General features: G+C 37.2%; 1 protein-coding gene across 4 annotated transcripts in view; it reads right to left on the bottom strand.

Moving 5' to 3' along the window:
• Positions 1-13751, bottom strand: part of TPGS2 (tubulin polyglutamylase complex subunit 2) — a 69341-nt gene that overhangs the window by 20855 nt on the left and 34735 nt on the right. The gene's annotated exons all lie outside the window — the stretch shown is intronic.

Consider the following 13751-nt stretch of genomic DNA (forward strand, 5'->3'; position numbering starts at 1 on the left):
GCCCAAGGGACTTAGGTTTCCAGGTCTCACAGGACCGCAACAAAGAAACCGTTCTGAATCGGCTATCCCACCATGGTACAGTATAGAGGCAGCACACTGAAAAGCCCAGTCTTTCCATGAAAGACGCCGATTTGTCGATCTCCAAAAACCGTGGCCTAAGGGTCTCTCCTCTGCACAGACTTGGGAGGCCAGCGGGCACCATGTTCGCATGCACTACCCCTCTGCCATGCTCCAGGTCACCAGTGTCTCTGTGAAAGCACCTATGTATACCCCAGCTATTTTGGCTGTCGCCCAAAGGGCACAGTACTCAATAGCCTGGCTCTGGTAGCCAGCAGGGCTTGTGCTTATGGGTTCAATGGGATGGTAAGCAAACAGTTTATGACTGGCTATCCACCCAGGGCGCAGTGTAGAGGGAACAGAGAAAAACAGCCAGTTTATACTCTTTCCCTGAAGGATGTATACAGTTGACCCTTAAACACAGGTTTCAAATGTGCAGGTCCACGTATATAGACTTTTTTCCCCGATACAGTACTGTAAATGTATTTTCTAATTTCTTAAATAAGATTTTTTTCTTTAGCTTTATTGTAGGAATACAGTGTATAATACATAAAACACACAAAAATATATGTTAATTGACTGTATGTTTTCAATAAGGCTTCTTCTCAACAGTTTTGGGGAGTCAAATTATATGTAGATTTTCCACTTTGCAGACAGGTTGGTACTCTTAACCCCCTCATTGTTCAAGGGTCAACTGTATTTACATACTTTAAAAGCTGCTGCCTGAGGGCCCAGCTTCCAATCAGCTTTATCTAGGTGTTGAGAGAGATCCTCCCCTTTGGAACACTACAAGTCTGGGCAAACCCTGAACCATTGGGAGTTATTAAGGACAAAGAAGCCTGCCTACACAATCACATCAGGTTTGGGAGACAACAAAGAACAAGGGCACAGTAGAACAACAAAGTTCATCTTCTACGTTAGACCTTGCCTTTAAGACTGGAAGAGGTGGCTGTTTTACCTAATACACAGAAACCAAGGAAGAAAAAAAGAAGAGAGGAATAATACATTCCAAACAAAAGAACATAAGACCTCAGAAAGACCATAATGAAATGGAGATAAGCGATTTACCTAACAGTTCAAAATAACACTCATAAATATGTTCACTTTGAGCTCAAAAGAGGAATGCATGAACAAAGTGAAAATTTCAACAAAGAGTTGTACAATATAAAAGTAACACATGATGGGGCGCCTGGGTGGCTCAGTCGGTTAAGCATCCGACTTCGGCTCGGGTCATGATCTCACAGTTCATGGGTTCGAGCCCCGCATTGGGCTCTGTGTTGACAGCTCAGAGCTTGGAACCTGTTTCAGATTCTGTGTCTTCCTCTCTCTCTGCCCCTCCCCCACTCGCGCTCTGTCTCCCTCTGTCTCAAAAATAAATAAACATTAAAAAAAAAAAATTAGAAAAAAAAAGTAACACATGAAAGTCACAGAGCTGAGGAATACAATGATTGAATCAAAAAATACACTAGTGAGGTTCCACAGCAGACTAAGTGAAGTGCAAGAAGGGACAGTGAGCTCAAAGACAGAGTAGTGGAACTCATTTAATCAGAGCAGCAAAAGGGTGGAGGGTGGGGGTGGGGAGAAAGAAAGAAAGAAAAAAAAACATTTAAAAGAGTGAAGATACCTTAAAGGACTTATGAAAGAACACAGAGCAGACTAGTATTAGACAAAAGGGTCCTGGAAGGAGGAGAGAGAGAGAATGCGGAAGAAAAATTACTTGAAGAAATAATGGCTGAAAACTTCTCCAACCTGGAGAAGGAAACACATCATAAATCCAGGAAGTGCAGAGTTCCAAATAAGTTGAATCCAGAGCCCCACCCCAAGACAAATAATTGTCTAAGGAAAAGCAGCATCTTAAAGGTAGCAAGAGAAGGGGCACCTGGGTAGCTCAGTTGGTTAAGCTTCTGACTTTAGCTCAGGTCATGATCTCATCATAGTTCATGGTTCGAGCCCTGTGTTGGGCTCTCTGCTATGAGCACAGAGCCTGTTTCATATCTTCTGTCCCCCTCTTTCTCTGCCCCTCCCTCGCTGGGGCAAAAAAAAAAAAAAAAAAAAAAAAAGGCACCAAGAGAAAAATAAGTTTTTAACATACAAGGGAACCCTACAAAAGACTATGAGATTTTCTCAGCAAAAACTTTGCAGGCCAGAATGGAATGGCACAATACATTCTAAGTGCCGAAAGAAAGAAACTGCCTACCAAGAATACTCTATCCAGCAAAACTATTCTTCAGAATTTAAGTAGAGATAAAAAATTTTCCAGACTAGCAAAAGCTATAGGCATTCACCACCACTACACTGGCCTTACAAGAAACGTTAAAGAGATGGGGTGCCTGGGTGGCTCAATCGGTTGAGTGTGTCCGACTTCAGCTCAGGTCACGATCTCACAGTTTGTGAGTTCAAGCCCCGTTGTAGGGCTCTTTGCTGACAGCTTGGAGTCTAGAGCCTGTTTCAGATTCTGTGTCTCCCTCTCTCTCTGCCCCTCTCCCACTCATGCTCTGTCTCTCTCTCAAAAATAAATAAACATTAAAAAAAAAAAAAAGAAATTTTAAAGAGACATCCTTAAGTGGAAAAGCCACAATGAGAAGTATGAAAGAAAAAAAATCTCACTGGTATCAGCAACCATATACTGAAGATAGTACATCAACTACTTATAAAGCTAGTATGAAGGTTAAAAAGCAACAGTAGTAAAAGCAACTATATCTACAACAACTAAAGGATAAACAAAATATTGTGAAATATGACATAAAAAATATACAACGTGGGGGGGGACTGTAAAGATGCAATGCTTGTAGAATGTGTTTGAATTTAAGTAACCATCAACTTAAAACAGACTGCTAGATACAGAGGGTATTAAACAGGAGCCTCACGATAACCACAAACTAAAAACCTTTGATATATAAAAAATAAAGAGATAGAAATCCGAACATAATACTGAAGAAAATCATCATATCACAAGAACAGGAAAGGAACAAAATACAATTATAAAACAATCAGAAAAGTGTGGCAATAAGAAAACACCTATCAACAATTACTGTAGAGGAACTTGGGAAGATGGTGGAGTAGGAGGACCCTGAGCTCACCCTTCCCACGTTTACAACTAGGTATGATCCACATGTAAGTCATTAAACTAGAGAGCAATTCAAAGGCTGGCAGAACAAACTCCAAAACAAAAAAAGCTGCATCTGAAAGGTTAGGAAGGTGAGATAGGCAAGGGATGTTGACAAGGGAGAGGGAGCTGTGGGCCCATGTACCAGGGAGCTCATAGGGGAAGACAAATCCTCTTAACATTTATTTGGCTTTGAAAACCAGAGAGGCTGAATTGTGTGAGTTTGTATAACCAGCAGGACTTGGAGCCTGGAGCTTTAGAAATCAGCTGACTCAGCATTGGGGGAGTGGAGACACAAAGGCAAGTGACAGCTGGGTTCCTGCCCTTAAAGACACAGCAGCCAGCACAGACAGGCAATATAAAGACAGCAGTTAATGCAACACCAGGGGAAAATGGGAGACATATCTGTTCATAGGGATTTCAGAGTGCGTTGGGGGACTTCTACGAAAACGAGGGAACTGGCAGGTGCCATTTTTCTCCCCCCTTCCCCAGCATAAACACAGGGCCATCTGTGGGAGGCAGGGCTGCACAGACACTAGCTACACACTAGCTACCTAACCTGTAAGCGGTGCACCATGCCAATGAGTTCTCCTGAGGACTTGCCCACTCTAAGCCTGCTACCGTTGGCCCTGTGCTCAGGGCAAAGTTTGTAAAACTTGTTCATGCCCCACCAAGCTGCTGGGTTCACAGCTGCCACCATACACCCCACAGTTCTGCACACCCCCAGCTATTGTCACTCACCAGGTGAGTGTCACTCACCAGGCTGCACCCAGCCATCCTCAGGCACTGCGCCCAGCTTCAGGCCCCAAGCTGACCAGGCATGCAGGTCCTAGCTGCCACAGTGCTTGTACAAATCTGGCGTAAAACTAGTGGCCCAGCGCAAACTTTGGTAACACCACAGTGACCTCAGCACAGCCCACAACAGGCAGAGAGTCAGTGTAGATGACTGTACTATAAGGAAAAGTGATGAAGACACAACTGCAGGAGATAAGCAACACACATAGGACGCTCTCTTGAAGTGCCAAGATCAGATGAACAGCACAGAGAACACTGCAGGACGCTCCAGGACCTCTTCTTCATAAAGTCACTACTTTCAAAAGCAAAAGACATAGCTGACCTTCTTAATACACAGAAACAGACACAGAAAAGCAGATAAAATGAGGAGAAAGAGAAATGTAACCCAAATGAAAGAACAACACAAGGCCATGGCCAGAGATCTAAGTGAAATAGATATAAGTATCATTCTGTGATATAGTGAAATAGATATAAGTATCAGAGAATTTAAAGCAATGGTCATAAGGATTCTCACTGGACTTGGGAAAAGAGTGGAGGATATAAGTGAGACCCTTAACACAGAGATAAGGAACAACATTGCAGAGATAAAGGGCTCGATAAACAAAATGAGAAATATACTTGACAAATGAACAGCAGGCTGGAAGAAGCAGAGAAATAAATTAATGACCGAGGACACAGAGTAATGAAAAGTAACCTAAACAAATGAGAAAAAAACGCAAAACAAGAATAGAGAGCTCTGTGACTCAATCACAAGTAATAACATTAGTATTACAGGAGTCCTTGAAGAAGACAGAGAAAAAGGGGAAGATAACTTTTTTTTGAAGAAATAACATCTAAAAACTTCCCTAATCTGGGGAAGGAAACAAATATCCAGATCCAGGAGGCAGAGAAAACCCCCATCAAGATCAACAAAAACAGTTACCCAACAAGACATAATTAAATTAGCAAAATATAGTGATAAAGAAAGAAAAAAAAAAGCGTATTAGTCCACAAAAGACAGTTAACATATAAAGGAAAACACATAAGTCTAGGAGGGAAGTTTTCAGCAGAAACTTTCCAAGAAGGAAAGGACTGGCATTGGAAATGCTGAATAGGAAAAATCTGTAGCCAAGAATAGTTGGTCCAGTGAGGCTATTATTCAGAATAGAAGCATAGCTTCCCAGACAAATAAAAACTAAAGGAGTTCCTGACCACCAAACCAGCCCTGCAAGAAATATTAAAGGGGACTCTTTGAGTGGAAAGGAGAGACCAAAGTGACAGTTATAAAGGTAGAAAACACAGCAGTAAAAATGAATATTGCTATAAAAAAAAATCATTCAAGGAATTCACAAGATAAAAGGATGTAAAATACAATGACATATACCTAAAACATGGGGAGAAGAGTAAAGAATGGGTTCAAACGTAAACAACCATCAACTTAATATACACTGGTATATGCAGAAGAGATTACATATAAACCCAATGGTAACCATGTATCAAAGCACAAAGACAAAGAATGCAAAGCACAAAGAGAAAGATATCCAAATATATCAGTAAAGAAAATGAACAAAAAACAAAAGAAAGACAAGGATCAGAGAAAATCTTCAGAAACCACAAAACAAAATAAGAAGCTAAAACAGTTACAAATATGCATCCACTACTGGAACACACAGTTAAGAACAAACATAAAGGAACTAATCAATAATAATACAACAACTGTAGAGGATTTTAACACCCTACTTACATCAATGGACAGATCATCTAAACAGAAAATCAACAAGGAAACAATGGCTTTGAATGACACTCTAGAACAGATGGATTTAGCACATAGTCAGAACATTCCATCGAAAAACAGCAGAAAACACATACTTTTCAAATGCACATGGATCATTCTCCAGAATAGATCACATTATTAGTCCACAAAACGACCTCAACAAATTCAAGAAGATCGAAATCATACCATGCATATTTTCTGACCACAACGCTATGAATACAGAGGTCAATCACAAAAAAAAACAAAAGGAAAGACCACAGATATATGTAGGTTAAAAACATGCTACTAAACAACGAATGGGTCAACAAAGAAATCAAGAAGAAATGAAAAAATACATGGAAATAAATGAAAATGAAAACACAACAGTCCAAAACCCCTGGATGCAGCAAAAGCAATTCCAAGAGGGAAGCTTATAGCAATACAGGTCTACCTCACGAGGCAAGAAAAATCCCAAATAAACACCCTAACCCTACACCTAAAGGAACTAGAAAAAGAACAAACAAAACCTAAAACCAGCAGAAGGAAGGAAATAATAAAGACTAGAGAAGAAATAAATGATATAGAAATTAAAAATAACAATAGAACAAAGAAACCAGGAGCTGTTTCTTTGAAAAACATCAATATAATTGACAAACCCATCAAAAAAGAAAGAGTCAAATAAATAAAATCACAAATGAGAGAAGAGAAATTAACAACCCAATCATAATAGAATATTATGAAAAAGTACATGCCAACAAACTGGACAACCCAGAAGAAATGGATAATCTTCTAGAAACACATAAACTATCAAAACTAACATGGGAAGGAACAGAAAATTTAAACAGACCAATAACCAGCAAAGCAATTGAATCTGTAATCAAAAAAATTTCCAATAATCAAAAGTCCAGGACCAGAGGGCTTCACAGTGAATTCTACCAAACATTTAAAACATTTAAAGAACAGTTAATACCTATTCTATTCAAACCATACCAAAAAACAGAAAAGAAAGAAAACTTCTAAATTCATTCTCAAAGCCAACATTACCCTCATATCAAAACCAAATAAAGACATCACTAAAAAAAAGAACTACAGGTCAACATCCCTGATGAACATAGATGCAAAAATCCTCAATAAAATACTAGCAAACCAAATCCAACAAAATATTTAAAAAAAAAAAAAAAGTGAGGGGTGCCTGGGTAGCTCAGCTGGTTGAGCGTCTGACTTCAGCTCAGGTCATGATCTCACAGCTTGTGAGTTCGAGCCCTGCATCAGGCTCTGTGCTGACAGCTCAGAGACTGGAGCCTGCTTCAGATTCTGTGCCTCCCTCTCTCTCTGCCCCAACCCACTCGCATTCTGTCTCTCTCTCAAAAATAAACACTAAAAAGAATTAAAAAAAAAAAAAAAGTGATACACCATCTCAAATAAGATTTAACCTGGGCTAAAAAGGTGGTTCAATATTTGCACATCAATCAACCTGATATATCAGTCAGAGAAAGGATAAGAACCATATGGTCATTTCAAAAGACACAGAAAAAAGTATATGACAAAGTAAAACATCCAATCATATGATAAAAACACTCAACAAAGCAGATTTAGAGGGAACATACCTCAATATAATAAAGAGCATATATGAAAACTCCACAGCTAACATCATCCTTAATGGGAAAACTGAGAGCTTTCCCCCTAAGGTCAGGAACAAGACAAGATGTCCACTCTCACCACTTTTATTCAGCATAGTACTGGAAGTCCTAGCCACAGAAATCAGACAACAACAATAAATAAAGGTCATCCAAATTGGTAAGGAAGAAGTAAAACTTTCACTATTTGCAGATAACATGATACTCCATAGAGAAAACCTGAACGACTCCATCAAAAAACTGCTAGAACTCATAAATGAATTCAATAAAGTCACAGGATACAAAATCAACGCGTAGAATTCTGTTGCATTTCTGTACACCAATAATGAAACAGCAGAAAGAGAAATTAAGAAAACAATCCTATTTCCAATTGCACCAAAAAATAGCAAGATACTGAAGAGTAAACCTAACCAATGAAGTGAAAGACCTGTACTCTGAAAACTAAAAACACCGATGAAAGAAACTGCAGGCAACACAAAGAAATGGAAAAAGATTCCATGCTCACAGATTAGAGGAACAAATATTGTTAACACCTGTATCACCCCGAACAATCTACACATTTAATGCAATCCCTATCAAAATACCAGCAGCATTTTTCACAGAACTAGAACAATCGTAAGATTTGAACATAGCTACGAAAGGCCCCGAAGAGCCAAACAATCCTGAAAAAGAAAAAGCAAACCTGGAGGCATCATAATTCCAGACCTCAAGTGTTATTATTACAAAGCTGTAGGGTTCAAAACAGCATGGTAGTGTTATGGAAATAGACACATAGATCAATAGAACAGAAAATCCAGAAATAAATCTACAACTATACAGTCAATAAATCTTCAACAAAGCAGGAAAAAATATCCAATGAGAAAAAGTCTCTTCAACAAATGGTGATGGGAAAATTGGACAGCAACATGTGAAAGGAAAAAAAAAAAAAAAAAACTGGACCACTTTCTTACACCATACACAAGAACAAATTCAAAATGGATTAAAGACCTAAAAGTGAGATCTGAAACCATAAAAAAAAATCCTAGAAGAGAACAAAGGCAGTAATCTCTCTGACATAGGCCATAGCAATTTTTATTGTCTCCCGAGGCAAGGGAAATAAAAACAAAAACAAATTATTGGGACTGCATCAGAGTAAAAAGCATCTGCACAGCAAAGGAAACAATCAACAAAACTAAAAGGCTACCTACAGAATGGGAGAAAATATTTGCAAATGATATATTCAATAATGGGTTAGTATCCCTAATATATAAAGAATTTATAAAACTTAACACCCAAAAAACACTACAAGGAGATCGGTGCCTCAGTGGCTTAGTCATTTCAGCTCAGGTCTTGATCTCAGGGTCATGAGTTCAAGTCCCACGTTGGGCTGTGTGCCGGGCATGAAGCCTACTTTCAAAACAAACAAACAAACAAACAAACAAACAAAACCCCAAAAAACTCCACAAGGACATATCACCTTATAAGCGTCAGAATAGCTAAAATCAACAACACAAGAAACAAGAAGTGTTGGCGAGGAAAAAGGAACCCTTGTGCACTTGGGAATGCAAACTGGTACAGCCACTGTGGACTGTGGAAAATAGTATGGAGGTTCCTCAAAAAGTTAAAACAGAACTAACCTACAATCTAGCAATCATACTGCTGCACATTTACCTAAAGAATACAAAAACACTAACTCAAAGGGATACATGCACCCCTATGTTTAAAGCAGCGTTATTATAATAGCTAAGACATAGCAGCCCCAAGTGTCCATCAGTTGATGAATGGATAAAGAAGATGTAATGTACAGTAATATTATTCAGCCACAAAAAAACACAAAATCTTTCCATATGCAACAACATAAGTAGAGTTAGAGAACAGAGAGTATCATGCTAAGCCAAATGAGTCCAAGAAAGACAAATACCATATGATTTCACTTATATGTGGAATTTAACAAACAAAACAAATGAGCAAAGGGGGAAAAAAGAGACAAATCAAGAAAAAGATTCTTATTTATAGAACAAACTGATGGTTACCAGAGGGGAGTGAGATGGGATGATGGGTTAAACAGGTGATGAGGATTAAGGAGTGCACCTGTGAGGAACAATGGGTGATGTATGGAATTGTTCAACCACTATATTATACACTTGAAACCAATGTAACACCGTATGTTAACTAACTGGAATTAAAATAAAACCTTTACAAAATAATTACTTTAAATATAAATGAACTAAATGTTTCAAGTAAAAGACACGGTAGCTGAAAGGATTAAAAAAAAAAAAAAAAGGACTCATGTATATGCTGCCTACACGAGACTTATTTCAGACCTAAGGACACCCACAGGCTGAAAGTGAAGGGATGGGAAAAGATATTCCAAATCAATGGAAGTGAAAATAAAAGTTGAGGTAGCAATACTTGTATGAGAGAAAACAGACTTTAAAACAGACTGGAAAAAGAGACAAAGAAGGATTACGTAATGATAAAGGGGTCAATACAACATGAAGATCTAACAATCGTAAATACCTAAGTGCCCAGAATAGGAGCAACTAAACATGTCAAGCAAATATTAACACAGCTAAAAGGAAAAATGGACAAAAATACAGTAATATTAGGGATTTTAACACCCACATATATCAGTGGATACATCATCCAGACAGAAAATCAATAAAACAGTGGCCTTCAATGACACATTAGACCCGATTGATTTAATAGATATATATACAGAACATTCCATCTAAAAACAGGAGAATACACATTCTTTTCAATGCATATGGACCATTCTTCAGGACAGATCACATGTTAAGCCATGAAACAAATCTCAATAAATTTAGGAAGGCTGAAATCCTATCGAGCATCTTTTCAAACAACTGTGGTATGAAACTAGTAATAGTAAGGAAAAAAAACTGGAAAAAAAACCCCACAAACATGAGGAAGGCTAAACAACAAGCTACTAAACAACCAATGGGTCAATAAAGAACTCAAAGAGGAAATCAAAAAATACTGTGACTAATAAAAATGAATACACAACATTCCAAAATATATGATGTAGCTAAAGTTGCTCTTAGAAGGCAGTTTATAGTGATATAGACCTAACTCAGGAGACAAGAAAAAAATCTCTAATAAACAGTCTAACTTTACACCTAAAGGAACTAGAATAAGCAGAACAAATGAAGGCCAAAGTTAGTAGAAGGAAGGAAATAATGAAGATCAAAGCTGAAATTAATGAAATAGGCTAAAAAGAAAAAAATAAAAAAGATAAATGAAACTAAGACCTAATTCTTTGAAAAGATAAATAAAATTGATAAACTTTTAGTGAGACTCATCAAGAAAAAAGAGAGAGGGCTCAAATAAAAACAACAATAAAAAAAATTACAACTGACACCACAGAAATGCAAAGGATTATAAAGTACTGCTACAAAAAATTATATGCCAGCAAATTGGACAATCTAGAAGAAATGGATATATTCCTAGGAACATACAATCTTCCTAGACTGAATCAGGAAGACAGAAAATCTAAACAATTACTAGCAATAAACCTGAATCAGTAACAAAAATCCTCACCATAAACAAAAATCCCAGACCAGATGGCTTTGCAGGTGAATGAGAACACTCAAAGAAGAGTTAATACTTAATACCTATCCTTCTCAAACTATTCCAAAAACATGAAAAAGAACACTTCCTAACTCATTCTACAAGACCCTGACACCTAAATCATATAAAATCCCTGATGAGCATAGATGCAAAAATCCTTGACAAAATATAAGCAAACTGAATTCAACAATATATTTAAAGGATCATATACCATGATTGTGTAAAGGATCATATACCACCATCATATAGAATTTATTCCAGGGATGAAAGGATAGTTTGGTATCCATAAATCAACCAATGAGTTATATATACCACATTAACAAAATGAAGGATAAAACTCATATGATCATCTCAATATTTGCAGAAGCAGCCCTTGACATAATTCAATATTCATTTATGATACAAATTCTCAATGAAATGGCCATATATAACAAATGCACAGCAAATATCATACTAAGCAGGAAAAAGCTGAAAGCTTTTCCTGTAAACTCAGGAATGAGATGAGAATGCCAATTCTTGCCACTTTTATTCAACATAATTCTTGAAATCTGACAATAGAAGAAATAAAAAGCATCTAAATTGGGAAGAACTAAGTAAAACTGAACTATTTGCAAACGACATGATACTCCATACAAAACCCCAAAGACTGCACCTAAAAAACTATTAGAAACAATTAATTCAGTAAGATTACAAAATACAAAATTAACAAAAAAAAAGTGTTGTTTTTCTATACACTACTACCAATCTATCAGAAAGAGAAATTGAGAAAACAATCCCATCTACAATTATGTAAAAAAGAATACCTAAAAATAAATTTAACAAAGGAGGTGAAAGATCTGTACTCTGAAAACTATGTAACACTGATTTAAAAAACTGAAGATGACACAAATTAATGGAAAGACATACCAGGCTAATGGATTAGAAGAATTAATATTGTTAAAATGTCCATACTACCCAAAGAAACCTACAGATTCAGTGCAATCTCTATAAAAACACCAATGGCATTTTACAGAACTAAAACAAACAATCCTAAAATTTGTATGGAACCACAAAAACCCCAAAGAGCCACAGCAATCTTGAGAAATAACAAAGTTGGAAGTATCACACTCCTTGATTTCAAACTATGCTACAAAGCTACAGTAATCAAAACAATATTGTACAGTCAAGAAACACACATATAGACCAACAGAACAGAACAGAGAGCCCAGAAATAGACCAATTCCTGTATGGTCAATTAATCTACAACAAAGGAGGCAAGAATATACAATGGGGAAAAGACAGTCTCTTCAATAAATGGTGTTGGGAAAACTAACAGCTATAGGCAAAAGAATGAAACTGAACCACTTTCTTACACCATACAAAAAATTTACCTCAAAATGGATTAAAGACTTAAATATAAGACCTGAAGCCATAAAACTCCTAAAAGAAAACACATGTAGTAAAACTCTTGGACATCGTTCTCAGCCATAATTTTTTGGATCTGTCTCCTCAGGCAAGAGCAGAAAGAGCAAAAATAAACAAGACTCCATCAAACTAAAAAGCATTTGCACAACAAGGGAAAACATCAGCAAAAAAAGGCAACATACTGACTAGGAGATAATATTTGCATATGATACATCTAAAATGGGGTTAATATCCAAAATCTATTAAAAAAAATTCACACAATAAACACCAAAACCTCCCAAATAATCCAATTAAAAATGGGCAGAAGACCTAAATAGACATTTCTCCAAAGTAGACATACAGATGGCCAACAGACACATAAAAAGATGCTCAACATCACTAATCATCAGAGAACTGCAAATCGAAACCACAATGAGATCACCTCACACTAGTCAGAATGGCCAGTATAAAAAAGATAAAACATGTTGGTGAGGACGTGGAAAAAAAAGAGCCCCTGTGCAATGTTCGTGAAAATGAACACTAGTGTAGTCGGAAAACAGTATGAAGGTTCCTCAAAAAATTAAAAACAGAACTATAATATGATCCAGCAATTCCTCTTCTGGGTATTTAGCTGAAGAAAATGAAGACCCTAATGCAAAACTCGTAAGTTCACAGCAGTCAACACATAGAAGCACCCTAAGTGTTAATCAGTAGATGAATGGATAAAGAAGATGTGGTGTGTGTGTGTGTGTGTGCGCGCACACACACACACACAGACACACACACACACACCACGCACAATGGAATACTTTTTTTAATGTTTACTTTTGAGAGAGAGAGAGTGTGAGTGGGGTAGGGACAGGGAAAGAGCCAGACAGAGGATCTGAAGCAGGCTCTGTGCTGACAGATGGTGCAGGGCTCGAACTCACAAACCATGAGATCATGACATGTGCCAAAGTCAGATGTCTAACAGACTGAGCCACGCAGGCGCCCCTATACAATGGAATATTATTCAGCCACAGCAAAGAATGAAATCTTACCATTTTGAAGAAAATAGACCTAGAGAGTAATTATATTAAGTGAAAATAATCAGAGAAAGACAAATGCCATATGATTTCACTTACATATGGAATCTAAAAAAATAAAACAAAATGAACAAACAAAACAGAAACAGATCCTAAATACAGAGGACAACTGGTAGTTGCCAGAGGGGAGGGAAGTGAGGGATGTATAAAACAGGTGAGAGAGATTAAGAAGTACAACTTCCAGGTGTAACATAAATAAATCACAGGGATGTAAAACACAGCAAGAGAATATAGTCAGTAACACTGTAGTAACTTTTTATGGTGACAGATGGTAAAAGGACTTATTGTGGTGATCATCTCGTAAATGTATATAAATTTCAAATCACTGCGTTGTACACCTTAAACTAACATAATGCTGTTTGTCAGCTATTAAAGAAAAAAAAAATGGC

Source organism: Prionailurus viverrinus, chromosome D3, assembly GCF_022837055.1.
Source record: "Prionailurus viverrinus isolate Anna chromosome D3, UM_Priviv_1.0, whole genome shotgun sequence".
NCBI classification, from domain to species: Eukaryota; Metazoa; Chordata; class Mammalia; order Carnivora; family Felidae; genus Prionailurus; species Prionailurus viverrinus.